Here is a 13903-nt window from a genome sequence, read left to right on the forward strand (position 1 = left end):
AGAGGGTGCTGAGCACAACAAAAATTATCCTCATTTGCATCAGAAATGCTCTAAGCAAGCTATTTTGGAGCATAATTTTTAATTTGACAAAACACTGGAACAGGCCAGCAAGGAGGATTTTAAATCTCCCACTCCAGAGATTAAATATGCATTTGCTGGAGACTGTACATATACTCGGGAGTAGCTACACGCAGTCTTATACTATTTCAGCTGCAGGCTTAATCTGACATCCTGCGGCATGAGCTCTAGAGAATTTATTAAAATAGACCAAGTTATTCTGAGGAAAGACTCCTTGCATTTACAATTTTTTTCCAGCCATTTTTGTTCCTTCACACGTGGCACCAAGCAGCATTATTTGGCTTGGGAATCAGTCTAGCTATAAAGCACTGAACTGACTCTGTGTCTACATTATTAAGCTCTGTGACAGGAGCTCCTGAGGACCTGATGTTCATATTGCATGAGAGCTTCCTTTGGACTAGCTCTAGTCTGGTCCCATGGACTGAATGCCCACTAGCAGTTCAAGCACATCATATAAGCTCCTCTAGCACAGATGTGCTACAGATCCAAAAGAAACCAATTTTGCCCTTTCCAAGATCACTCCATGGTGCGAACCAGATGGCAGTAAATGGGGATAACCAAGAAATTAACTTCCTGCATCCAGGTTTGCATCCTGGAAATTTTGGACCATGCAATCTAGATCCCTTTTTGATAAAACTGCAAACTGTGCTGCAGTAGCAATCCTAATTAAGTGCAACCACAACTGGGCTGATGCAAGGCTGCCAAGAATGCTAATCTGAAATAAAATGATAAATAAATAAATATGCTTTTATTTATTTGTTTGTTTGTCTATTCAGGTCCAAAAGGGCCTTTTTTCTTTCAATACCAAAAGAATCTTACGCATTAGCAGAAATAATCCTAAAACAGCACTTCTGAAGATCTGATTTAGATCTACCTAATCTGCACAGAGTTTTAGCATTTCAGTTGGTTTCTTGACAGGAAGTGCACTCTACAAAGTCCTTTATTACCTGAGTCACATTCATCTGCTTGTTACATCACATCCAAGTATTCTGCATGCTGGGGTGCTTATTGAAATGTGCTGCTGACAGAAGATGCAGGAGAAGAACACAGCTGGTGTCCTGTTAACTGAGCATCTGCATCTAGATCAAAACATCTTTGAAGCACAGCACAACAGGAACCTGTGAAACACATGATGTCAATTACATTTGGAACATCAGGAGTTTGGGCCCCAAATCTTATCACAGTGCATAAGCAAAGTGTTGGGATGATGTTGGATGACATTGCTGCTGGATCAGCCAATATCTAGTGTAATATAGCATTAACATGAAATTCATTGATGCAAATATACTATGACCTTGTAATGTAGTTTATAATAGTATCTTTATTGTAAACAATATTTTTCTCACCCTCAGCAGTCATGCACAACAGGAAATTAAACAATATTAGCTCCTGGTACTTCTCTGCCTATTTGTCTCTTAATTGAACAATAAACCATAGATGCTTGCAATTTTGTCTACAAGTCTGCACCTGAGGTGTTCCCCATTTAACTAGCATTGCCACATGCTTAAAATATGATGACCTTGAGGGTAAAGAAAAAAAAGGAAAAAGTAAGAAAATATTTGGTAACATCATGGAAGGCTCCAACCAGAAGTTGAGGTCATTTATCCAAGAGGTATGCAAAAGTATAGACAAGCTTCAAGTCTGGGCTGGTGAAAAGGTTGTAAGGAGGTCCATAACTAGGAAACGTGTGTGGGAGAAGTGCATGTTGAAACAAGAAGCCCATACCAGAATAGGGTAAAGATGGGTAGACATGGGTAGTGTTGAAGAGTGTTCTCCAACTGTTGTTTCATTTCATTCCTTTCACCACACTTTCCTACTAAACTCTTCTCTTTCTCTCTCCACTTGCCTCTGTTTTTACTTTCTCTGGAAAACTTCCATCACTGTGAAAATACTCGACTGCTGCAAGGATCCCTTGCTTTCCAATGCTGGAAACAAATCTTTTCAATGTGGAACCAAGAATTATGATATCTTGTCTTCCAGCATTTCAAGTAATAACTTAGGGTTCTTCACAAGGGTCTCAAGAGGAAAGACACGTCAGAGTTGTTTTGTGATAGGCCAAAAACTCCAAGTGTAACAAAATGTTTTCACTGTTCAGAAATTAAAGTTTGTTGTTGGCTTTTTCTTTTATAGGTATGTATTTTTAATATACATCTTTTCCATTTTCACTTATGTATAAATATTCAGGGAAATTCCCTTCTCTGCAATTTTTGAAAATTATAAATACTTATGATTTTTCTCAAATAAACACCAAATTTAGGTAATGAAGTTGTCATCTTCCTCTGGCCTACAGACAAATTCTCTGGCACACATTTTACAAATACAGAAATTCCTGAAGGCATACCAAAACCGTGCAAAAATTCTTGTGGTAATTGTCCATGATCTTCCACACACCTACACACTCTTACCCAGTGTCCTACAAGGAAAGTCCTGTGCTATCCCTGACACTTCCCCCAAAGACAAATCACCTACATCACTAAAATACTAAGAAATCACTAAACATAGTGAAAGCCACCACAGTGCATTTATTTAGTACTGCCTTTTCTCCGCCAGTGGATCACTCTCCATTATATTAAAAATTAATATAGTATACAGACTATACTGCAAATTCAACTTATAGCAATAAAAACCCTATTGTTGTTCCAACAACGATGCTTTTACCGTGCTTCTGTGCACCGTAAGACACAGTAGGTGATTTGGAAGAATGTGAGAAGGCACATGTCCAAAACCATAGGCTTTTCCTCAAAATAGAAAGCAAGGGATCTGTGATAGCATGCTCTCATCAACTGTGGTCAAACAGTTAGCAGCTGTCGGGGATTTAAAAGAATTCTCAAAGTTTCTGGACTTTAACTCTTCTCAGTGATTCTCTCTCTCTTGCTGTCACTGATGATCTCCACGATGCAGCCTGCAGGCTTCATTTAAGCAGGTATCATTTAAGCAGGATCCCAGTTTGTATCCGTCAACAGCTCTTCATTCTCCTAACAGAGCATCCTATTTTCGTGCTTCATCTAGAGCAGTGATAACTGTGTGGACTCTGTATGATCACTGCAGACTTTGTTTTGTGTCCTTCATGAATTTCTACACTTGCGGAAATTGCACTTTCATAGTACAGACAACTTAACTGTAAGCAGTACAACTTTCTAAATGAAGCATTTGCTATACATGCTTTGTCAACTTCTATGATCAACTTTTCTAAGAAAAAAGCAGAATTACTCAAGGTAGTAGACCATAAGCTTGTATGTCTCTGGGCCATCCCAGTAGCCCACTAGAGAGCCACCCTCCTACTCTTAGAAAATAAATAGGTCTGAATTTCTGAAAACCGTAGCAGCATGCACTTTTCCAGACACTGTGGTAAATACAACAGGACAGTCAGTCAGCAGAGCACTGTAGAGCAGATGGGGTAGGGATTCTCTAGATACTCCTATGCATTGAAGCCATCAATAAACTCCCAAGGACTGACAAGCCTTGTATACTTAGTGGTGATAGCTTTTAAACAATGATGAGTATCTGAGAGAAACTCTTTGATGGTTTCCCGGAGAACACCACCTGACACCCGGAGGTTTGATTCAGTTATCCCAGATCTGCAATACAGTCCTTTCTCGCCTTCAATATATACTTTGCAAGACCAACGAGAGCACCCCACTGTGAAACTGTTAAGAGGAAAGTCCATCTTAAGGTGTTCCCAAATCTCACTACTCTTCTTGCCTTTATCTATGTTCACGTCTTCTCTTTATGAATTTGTATCCTCTTGTGACATGAAATGCATGCAAACGTACTTCTGTGCATTTCTGACCCCAGAATGCTGTGGTGGCAATGTGAAGGTAGCAACAGCTACTCAAATAATTTGTAGTTCATAAAACAGTAAGATTAGAAGTCCCATGGATTCTGAATTAAACGCCTGGAAAAGGAAGTCAACAATTTCCAGCTGTTTTCTGCTGAAGTATCCCATGTGGGATTTCCAGAGTATCCCCCGTGGTACTGCAAGAAAAATCTCCAAAAGCTAAAAATTGGTAGCAAAGAAATGCTTTAATGGAAATCTGTTCTGTGTGGTTTTAGCGAAGTAAAAAACAGATGTTAATTTGGAAAAGGTTATTATGTATTAATTAGCACAAAACCTTTATGAGCCTGATTTCATGCTCTATCAGCTTGCATAAACCACAAACGGGGATAGAAGCCCAGCAAGATCTAGCATTTGTTTTTATACTACACTTATAGATTATTTTACATTTTATACATACAATGCATACTATGCATATATTTTGCATAGAACATTTACATATACACACAGTTATGGCCTAGTTACTCTAAAGGCAACTTTGATTCCTCTTGATTTCCCCAAATAAGGGAAAAATTGGGATCCACTAAGTCCCAGTTCCATCAAATGTCCCAAGGTGTGACAGTTGCACATTATTCCAAAAGATTATTTTGTTGTTGTTATTTAAGAAGCATTATGTCGTTTGTAAGGGAGTACTCTGGTTGCCTGAGCAGTAGGAGCCAAACTTATCTCCACAGAAATTCCTAGGACAGGTACACATTGACCCAGGATTACTAAAGAGGATATTACCCAGGGAGAACATGCATGGAGAAATTTAACATCTGCCTAAAATTTTAGAAATTTTCACATGTCTAAGGCTTGAAAACCAATCTTGTATTAAGAAAACAGGAATATTTCTTCTTTGAAACACTTACAATTGAAAACAGTAGAAACATTTCAAAACAAATGCGTGATAGGTCTTCAGATTTCCTAACCCAATTGCCATTTGCTTCTCAGAAGGTAGATTCTGCTATCCATTTGCCTTAAAGTTAAATTGGTGCATGACAGTTGGCTGTTTGGTATGCTTCCCTGTCTTCCAGGTCTGGAAAGTATTAGCAGTGCTTCCACTGTGTAGCTGTGCCTCTACTGACAAGTATCTTTCTAAAACTGTCATTTATCACCTAGCAACCTTGTATTTTCTGAGATAGGCAGCATCACATCTTAACTTTAGAAGAGAAAACCACACATTTTTAATAACTTGTAGTTTAAATTATATTCTGTTAACTGGCACTGTTATTTAGGACAATCGCTTCCCTGGTATATTGGGTTTGTGTGGTGGGGTTTTGGTAGCAGGGGAAGGGCTGCAGGGGTGGCTCCTGTGAGAAGCTGCTGGAAGCTTCCCCGGCTCCAAGTCGGACCTGACTCTGGCCCAGGCCGAGCCCATCGGTGACAGTGGTAGCACCTCTGGGATAATGTATTTAAGAAGGGGAACCTGCAGCAGAGAGGGGAGTGGAATGTGAGAGGAACAGCCCTGCAGACCCCCAGGTCAGTGAAGAAGGAGGAGGAGGAGGTGCTCCAGGCGCCGGAGCAGAGATTCCCCTGCAGCCCGTGGGGAAGACCATGGTGAGGCAGGCTGTCCCCCTGCAGTCCATGGACGTCCATGGGGGAGCAGATATCCACCTGCAGCCCAGGGAGGAGCCCACACTGGAGCAGGTGGGTGCCCCCCAAGATGGCCGTGACTCCATGGGAAAGCCCGCGCTGGAGCAGGCTGTGCGTGAAGGACTGCAGCCCACGGAAAGGACCCACGCTGGAGCAGTTCATGAAGAACTGCAGCCTGTGGGAGGGACCCCATGCTGGAGCAGGGGAAGAGCAAGGAGTCCTCCCCTGAGGAGGAAGGAGCGGCAGAGGCAACATGTGGAGAACTGACCCCAACCCCTATTCCCCGTCCCCCTGTGCTGCTGGTGGGGGAGGAAGTAGAAAAAAATGGGAGTGAATCTGTGCCCAGGAAGAAGGGAGGGGTGGGAGGAAGGTGTTTTAAGATTTGGGCTTAGTTCTCATTATCCTGCTCTGATTGGATTTCTTACAAATTAAATTGATTTTCGGTTTTTTCCCCAAGTTGAGTCTGTTTTGCCCATGACCATAACTGGTGAGTGATCCTTCCCTGTCCTTGTCTCAACCCACGGGCTTTTCTTATATTTTATTTATTTATTATTGTTATATCTTCTCCTCCCCTTCCCACCAGGGCAGGGTAGGGGAGTGAGCAAGCAGCCTCGTGGTGCTTTGTTGACAGCTGAGCTTAAAACACGACACCTGGTAGCTTGCTTTCAAGCTGGAATTTTAGTTATCAAATGTTGTCTATTCTCTCCTCAAAGGAATTTCTCATCCTTTCCTTCACATTACACAAGGAAAGCAAAAACAACAGCCAGGAAACAAAACCAATTAAGACCTGTCTTTCTTCTCTTTCTAATAAGGATGGGAATATCTAATAAAAACAGGAAGCTTGGCTTTAGAACTGTATTGCACAACTATTCTTCCACCTTAAATCCCTTCAGGTACACTGTCTCTCAGGTGCCCTACGAACACGATCCGTATGTTACATTGCACATCAGTCGTTTCACCCACCACTGAAGCATAGGTCCCCTGGTGGTGGCTGTGGCAGGAGTTTGGGACTATGCAGCTTCGCCCTTTTACAGTAGAAAGCTCTGTCAACAGAGCTTGATCCCGCAATCTGCAACACTGTTGTTTCAGTATGAAACTGATGCTCACAACTGTCCCCAAGAGGCTGGGCCCTACATTTTGGGTAGCTGTCAGGAGCTGCGGCCCTGGTGAGCATCCCTGAGCAGCAGCCGGGCACCGGCTCCCTGGTGTCCACTGGCTCAGGAGGCAAGGGCTGGGGCAGCCAGCCTGGGCACCCCGTGTTTCTCCTGAGGGGCGAGACCTGCCCCTGAGAGCAGGCTTACGGAACTAGCACCGCGTCTGTGCCAATTTCATCACTTCATTCCTTCACGGTTCAGAATAAATGCACAGGAGTGACGTGAGGTTAGCGTTTTGAGCCACAGTGCAAGTTTTGTTTGTCATGATGACCAACCTTGTACTGGGCACCGGGGAAACAGTCCTGAAAAATTTCCTGTCATCTCTGGATGTGTTAAGGCAGCTTTGTGATTTGCAATTGGCCTGTGGCTCTTGGGCACTTCAGACCCAAAACAGGCTCGCCAGGCAGGGTGGAGACACATGGGGAAGGGGACCTCCAGGAAAGACCAGATTTAAAGCAGTTCGATGCATCATCCAACACCTGTAGGGGAAAGCAGACAATATCCAGAACTGAAGTGACAGAAAACAGATATGAGCAGCAGGGAAGGAAAAAAAAACCACAAACCACCAACAGGCAACTGGGTCAAGACCTGAAAAGGCAGAAGTTTAATTAATTTCAGACCTAGATAATTAGCTAGATTTTTAGCCATGATAATTTAAAGTGTAATTTGTGATTTCTTCCTGTCACCACCGCTGAAAGTCAGTCTGAACAAACCCACTCTCTCACTCAGTAAATAAAGGCAAGCCACTTAAATGAACAAAGAGTGCTTGGGCGCTTCAGCGTGCATTTTTTCTTCATTACATTTAGCCAAGCAGTAATGAAAGCAGAGGTACTTTTTTCTAGTCCTTATCTGAAAATGCTCTTGCATTTCAGATGTGCCAGCATATACAAAGGAACAATGTGTTTCATACAGCAAGATCCACCTCCCAGGCTAGACTGGGCCTCAGGGTACCTTAGCAAATGTTGAGTTTCTAAGATTTCCTCATTACAGGCTGATAATCAAGGCCAGTTATAGCTAATCTGCATCACCATCCTTTTTGAAACTCTCCTCCAGTATAAATTCATATTGTTCAGCAGCCCGTTACCCTTTCCATCCTCATGCACTTTCATGCTGTCTCTGAAATTCAGTCATGCTCAGACTGGACACAGACTGCCTCTTTGGTTTTGAGGATTTAGTTAATGGTATGCACACTCTTGGAAACAAACCGTTGCACAGATATTAAGAATAAGGAAATCAGTCTTGTTTCCTAGAAATTTCTTTGAGGGACTTCCTGATATTGGTGTGAAAGAAAAGTAGCTCTGACTAATGCCTTTGCCTCAGCTGTGGTATTTCTAGGGTTTCTTTCCTCTTCCCAGCAGCTTATTTTAATAAAATTTATAGAAAACTTATTTTGTGGAGTTCTTCATGTCTCTGTTGAGCTGGGTAGAAATCAGTCAACACAGAAAACCAGGCAAAAAGTAAACTAACTTTTCATTAGGTAAGAATGTACGGTTTTAAATTTAGCTGACAGCATAATCAAGCTGAGAGCATCCTTTACACTTCTGGAAGAATATTTATCTCCCCAAAATTCAATGAGCCACAATTGCAAATGGTAGTTGAAAGCCATGTCATATCAAAGGATCAAAGATTTCTCTCACAGAGAATGAAAGGCTAGTGTGCAATACGCTAGGTATAGTCTTTGTGTCACTGAGCATACCACAGAAAACACATCAGTTTTCTTTTGGGGATAAAAAGATGAAAAAAGGAGAGAGAGAATAAACTGGGTTGCTGAGATCCATCTTTTTTGATGTAGCAAGAGAAAAAAACCTGTCAAGTCGAGCCTTTCCAAGAGTCACAGAAAGAGGGGCAATAGGTTTTATTCCTACAGATATGATACTTTCAGGATGTAAAAGATCTCCTCTCTTTTGTGCTTCTTTTCAGGCTTGGATTGATCTTTTTTTCTTTCTCCCCTCAGGTCTTTCTAGTACCCCACCGCAGGTGCAAACATTCCCAGGCAAAGTTATTCGGATGAATACTGAGCTGAAAGTGAGCTCTTATAAGCTGGTTTGCTGCTAGTAAAGACAGATGAAAACCACAAAAATTATGTCTCAGTTTTGACTGTCTTGTATATTTTGTTCTGCTCTGGCAGCAGACAAGGAAAATTCTCTCCTACCGGAAAGTCACCCCTCTGAATGAATCCACACCTGCCAGTCGCTGGGTGAGGGTCTCAGAGGGCAGGACGGAGCCAGGAGGGATGCCTCTGGCTCCACAGCAAACAGCAGCAGGGATGGGTCAGGTCCATGCATAAAAAAGAGAACTTTCCAGAAGAACTGCATTTTCAGCTTTCAAACTGAATGCAAAAAAGTTTTAAAAGTGCTGTTCAACTCAGCTCACATCAGACCTTAGCTGTGAGCTTCCAGGGCTTTCTAGAACACCACCATCTGTTTTCAGCTAATTAACTGAGGAGCTATCATAAAGAAACACCTAAACCTAAACCCCAAAAGGAGAGTCAGGTGGGATGGAGGGTCTCCAGCCCCCATTCACAGCTTAAATTTTAGTACGTCTTCAGTTACAGTGGAGTTGGGTATTCTCCACAAGAACGGCTGCTTCACTAAGCAATGTTTAATACTGTAAACCAAATGCCTTTTAAAATGTAATTTACTGTAAAGCAAATGACTAATTTATTTCTCATGGCATTTGTCAAACAGCGCTTCCTCTTTCTTTCATATATGCTTACAGAGCTCATCTGTTAATGATGCTGGCCTATAGCCAGTTTCTCAGCTCTTCTTTTGCCTCTTCCTAGAAAGACTAAGTCACACTGTAAATGAGTAAGGCTGAATCTTTTCCAGGAAGGAGAAATCTTAGCAGCTGCAAAGTGCCATAATCTGGCATAAAACCCTGTGCCAGGTGTGTCTGAGCCAGCATATGTCAGGGAAAAGGCAACTCATACCTCCGTTTCTCCAGCTGACTCACTAGCACCTAGGCATTGCTCACCTCAGTCAATGCCAGAGCAGCCTGAAAAACAGCAAAATTTAGCATTTCCCCTTGGGATCATTTTGTAAGCCTGTGTCAATAACATTTGAGCCCAAGAGAAAATCCAGCCCAATACAATATAGCATGAGAGATATGGCCAAACCAGAAAACTGGTGCCACCCTTGCCACCAGAGAAAACTTGTCGCTGTTCCACATACCTCTGTTTAAAACCTAAAGACAAGAGAAGGAAAAAACCAAGCTCTGACAAGTAGGACATCAATTTCTAATTTATCAGTAAGCATCATGAATAAACAACTCTGCATAAATAAGAATCAATAAATCCTATAGTTTAAACAGCCAATTTGCAAAACTAGAAAGTAGTGTAAAGCTGTAATTCATCCTACATATTAATCCTCAGTAAGTGGTAGCTATGTCATTTCTATTTGTATACAGAGCTAAGTGTACAGAGTACTTTACGAAGACATGGATCCCAAACAGCTGATGATGTGAAGGCCTGAACTTGCCAATATTTACTTTCTGGCATGCAAGCAAAAACCAGACAAAAGCCCTAGCAGCAAAAAGAAGTGAGATCCATATGGAGAGAATGAATTAAACCAAGTAGTTGATGATTTATATGTCATATCCTTACCAGAAACAGCTTTCTAACCATATTGGATCTTGACTTATGTTTTCACGCTGCTAACCTGAAGATTTCCAATGGATTTTGAGTCTTTACAGTTTGTTGTGGAAATCACTGGGTTCTTAAGTTCCTGGGCTTCAGGGTCAACAAAGCAGTTCAAAAAATTAAGCTGGCTAGTAATGTCATGGGCAGAAAAATTAAGGTTGCAGCAACAAAGAATCTCTTTCAGCATCCTTACTCCCATTTTTATTTTTACTGACTGACCAAAGCTCCATGAATTTTGAGGTCATCACATCTTAATTGTGTCTTTTTTTCCCCTGACTTGCTGCAGTCCCTGTTTGATGATTTAGAAGAAGTGGCTGCCTTTGAGGTGGAGCCAGACACATCCCTCTCTTGTGATTACAGTACAATTCAGAACTTGGTATAGAACCATGCTATGACACTCAGCCCGACTAGTGACTCCTCAGCAGGCCATGCATGTTACCAAGCAGCGGGAATGCCAAAAAAAAAAAAAAAAAGCACTTGTCTGCTGGCTAGCCCTTAACCAGGAGATGGCATCTGGACAGGGTGACTACAGAGTATGTTTTTGCAGACAGGACAACTAAGAACTTGATGTAAAAGAATACAGGTAGAGAGGAAAGTCATGACGGATATGCACAGCTATTTCATCTGCAGATAAATGCATCCCATATTCCCTCCCCAAGAGACAAACAAAAGAATTAATATGCCAGATGATGTAGATGTGTAAAAAAGTGCTTGTGAACACAAGTTATTGACAATCACATCAGCAATGGGTTAGAGCAATGGGTTTGGACTAGAACCCATCCTTCACACAGATGTCTTCTGCTTTTTCAGGTCTGTGGGGTACTAGACAGTACCTCAACCAACAGGATTTGCCTTAGTAAACATGGACCTGTTCTTGAAACTAATGCTGGTCTTGAGCATCAGAGATGTAGGGACATTTAGGGAGATTCACTGCAATATGACCAAAAGAAGGTCTTTCACAATTATCTGAAGCTGTAGACACTTAGGAACTTGAAGTACATGAGTGTATAGCATTCATCCACTAAATTAAGCTATTCTTTCCTGGCCTGGAGTGGAGGGGGAAGAGAAATAATACATACTAGTATATACAATCAGCGTGTGTTCAATAACAACAGCAAGCAGAACCAGCAGGCTGCTACTAATACACGAGTTGATCTAGATTTCAAACCAGATGGACATCTCCATGACACAGCTGGTGAGTGAGCCAACCAGGGAAGGGGCCCCGCTGGATCTGTTGTTCGCGAACAGAGAAGAACTTGCAGGTGATGTGATGGAGGCCGTCTTGGGCATAGCAATCATGAAATGATAGAGTTTTCCATTCTTGAAGAAGTAAGGGGGGGGGTCAGCAGAACTGCTACCTTGGACTTCCAGAGGGCAGACTTTGGCCTGTTTAGGAGACTGGCTGACAGAGTCCCTTGGGAGGCAGTCCTGAAGGGCAGAGGAGTCCAGGAAGGCTGGACATTCTTCAAGAAGGAAATCCTGAAGGCGCAGGAGCAGGCTGTCCCCTTGTGCCAAAAGACGAGCTGGCAGTGAAGAAGACTGCCTTGGCTGAACAGAGAGCTTTGGCTGGAACTCAGGGAAAAAAGGAGAGTTTATGACCTTTGGAAGAAGGGGCAGGCAACTCAGGAGGGCTACAAGGATGTCATGAGGTTATGCAGGGAGAAAATTAGAAGGCCCAAACTAGAACTTAATCTGGCTACTGCTGTAAAAGACAATAAAAAAATGTTTCTATAAATACATTAGCAACAAAAGGAAGGCTAAGGAGAATCTCCATCCTTTACTGGATGCAGGGGGAAACATGGTGACAAAGGATGAGGAAAAGGCTGAGGTACTTAATGCCTTCTTTGCCTCAGTCTTTAATTGTGAGACCAGTTGTTCTCTGGGTACCCAGCCCCCTGAGCAGGAAGACAGGGATAGGGAGCAGAACAAAGCCCCCATAATCTAAGGGGAAATGGTTAGTGACCTGCTATACCATTTAGACACACACAAGTCTATGGAGCTGGATGGGATCTACCCAAGGGTACTGAGGGAGCTGTCACAAGTGCTCACCAAGCCACTTTCAATCATTTACCAGCAGTCCTGGCTAACGGGGGAGGTCCCAGTTGACTGGAGGTTAGCAAATGTGACGTCCATCTACAAGAAGGGCCGGAAGGAGGATCCGGGGAACTACAGACCTGTCAGCCTGACCTCGGTGCTGGGGAAGGTTTTGGAGCAGATCATCTTGAGTGCCATCACGTGGCACGTACGGGACAACCAGGCAATCAGGCCCAGTCAGCATGGGTTTATGAAAGACAGGACCAGCTTGACTAACCTGATCTCCTTCTGTGACCAGGTGACCCACTTAGTGGATGAGGGAAAGGCTGTAGATGTTGTCTACCTGGACTTTAGTAAAGCCTTTGACAGCATTTCCTACAGCATTTCTGTGGGAGAAACTGGCTGCTCATGGCTTCGGTGGGTGTACTCTTCACTGGGTAAAAAACTGGCTGGATAGCTGAGCCCAGAGAGTGGTGGTGAATGGAGTTAAATCCAGTGGGTGGCCAGTCACAAGTGGTGTTCCCCAGGGCTCAGTATTGGGGCCAATTCTGCTTAATATCTTTATCAATGATCTGGACGAGGGGATAGAGCCCACCCTCAATAAATTGGCAGATGAAACCAAGCTGGCCAGGAGTATTGATCTGCTCGAGGGTAGGAAGGCTCTACAGAAGGATCTGGACAGGCTGGATCAATGGGCCGAGGCCAATTGTATGAGGTTCAACGAGGCCAAGTGCCAAGTCCTGCACTTCAGCCACAACAACCCCATGCAGCGCTACAGGCTTGGGGAAGAGTGGCTGGAAAGCTGCCCGGCAGAGAAAGACCTGGGGGTGCTGGTTGACAGCCGGCTGAATATGAGCCAGCAGTGTGCCCAGGTGGCCAAGAAGGCCAACGGCATCTTGGCTTATACCAGAAATAGTGTGGCCAGCAGGAGCAGGGAGGTGATCGTCCCCCTGTCCTCAGCGCTGGTGAGGCTGCATCTTGAATACTGCGTTCAGTTTTCGGCCCCTCACTACAAGAAAGACATTGAGGTGCTGGAGTGCTTCCAAAGAAGAGCGATGGAGCTGGTGAGGGGCCTGGAGCACGTCTTACGAGGAGCGGCTGAGGGAGCTGGGGCTGTTTAGTCTGGAGAAGAGGAGGCTGAGGGGAGACCTTATCGCTCTCTACAACTACCTGAAAGGAGGTTGTAGTGAGGTGGGTGTCAGTCTCTCTCCCAACTAACAAGCAATAGGACAAGAGGAAACGGCCTCAAGTTGTGTCAAGCATTGGAACAGGCTGCCCAGAGAAGTGGTTGAGTCACCATCCCTGGAGGTATTTAAAAGACGTGTAGATGTGGTGTGTAGGGACATGGTTTAGTGGTGGACTTGGCAGTGTTAGGTTAATGGTTGGACTCAATGAGCTTAAAGGTCTTTTCCAACCAAACTGATTCTACGATCTCACTTAGGCAACAGACTTCCTAGGTTTGAAATACATTACAGCATGGTCACAGTTCTGGCTCACAATCAGAGATTTTTCTGGAGACCAGGACAATTTAATTTATAGTAAAACCAGAACAAAATTTTACATGGAAAGTCAGATTCTATAAAGCTGGTA

The sequence above is a fragment of the Harpia harpyja genome, chromosome 5, assembly GCF_026419915.1.
Source record: "Harpia harpyja isolate bHarHar1 chromosome 5, bHarHar1 primary haplotype, whole genome shotgun sequence".
Classification (NCBI taxonomy): domain Eukaryota; kingdom Metazoa; phylum Chordata; class Aves; order Accipitriformes; family Accipitridae; genus Harpia; species Harpia harpyja.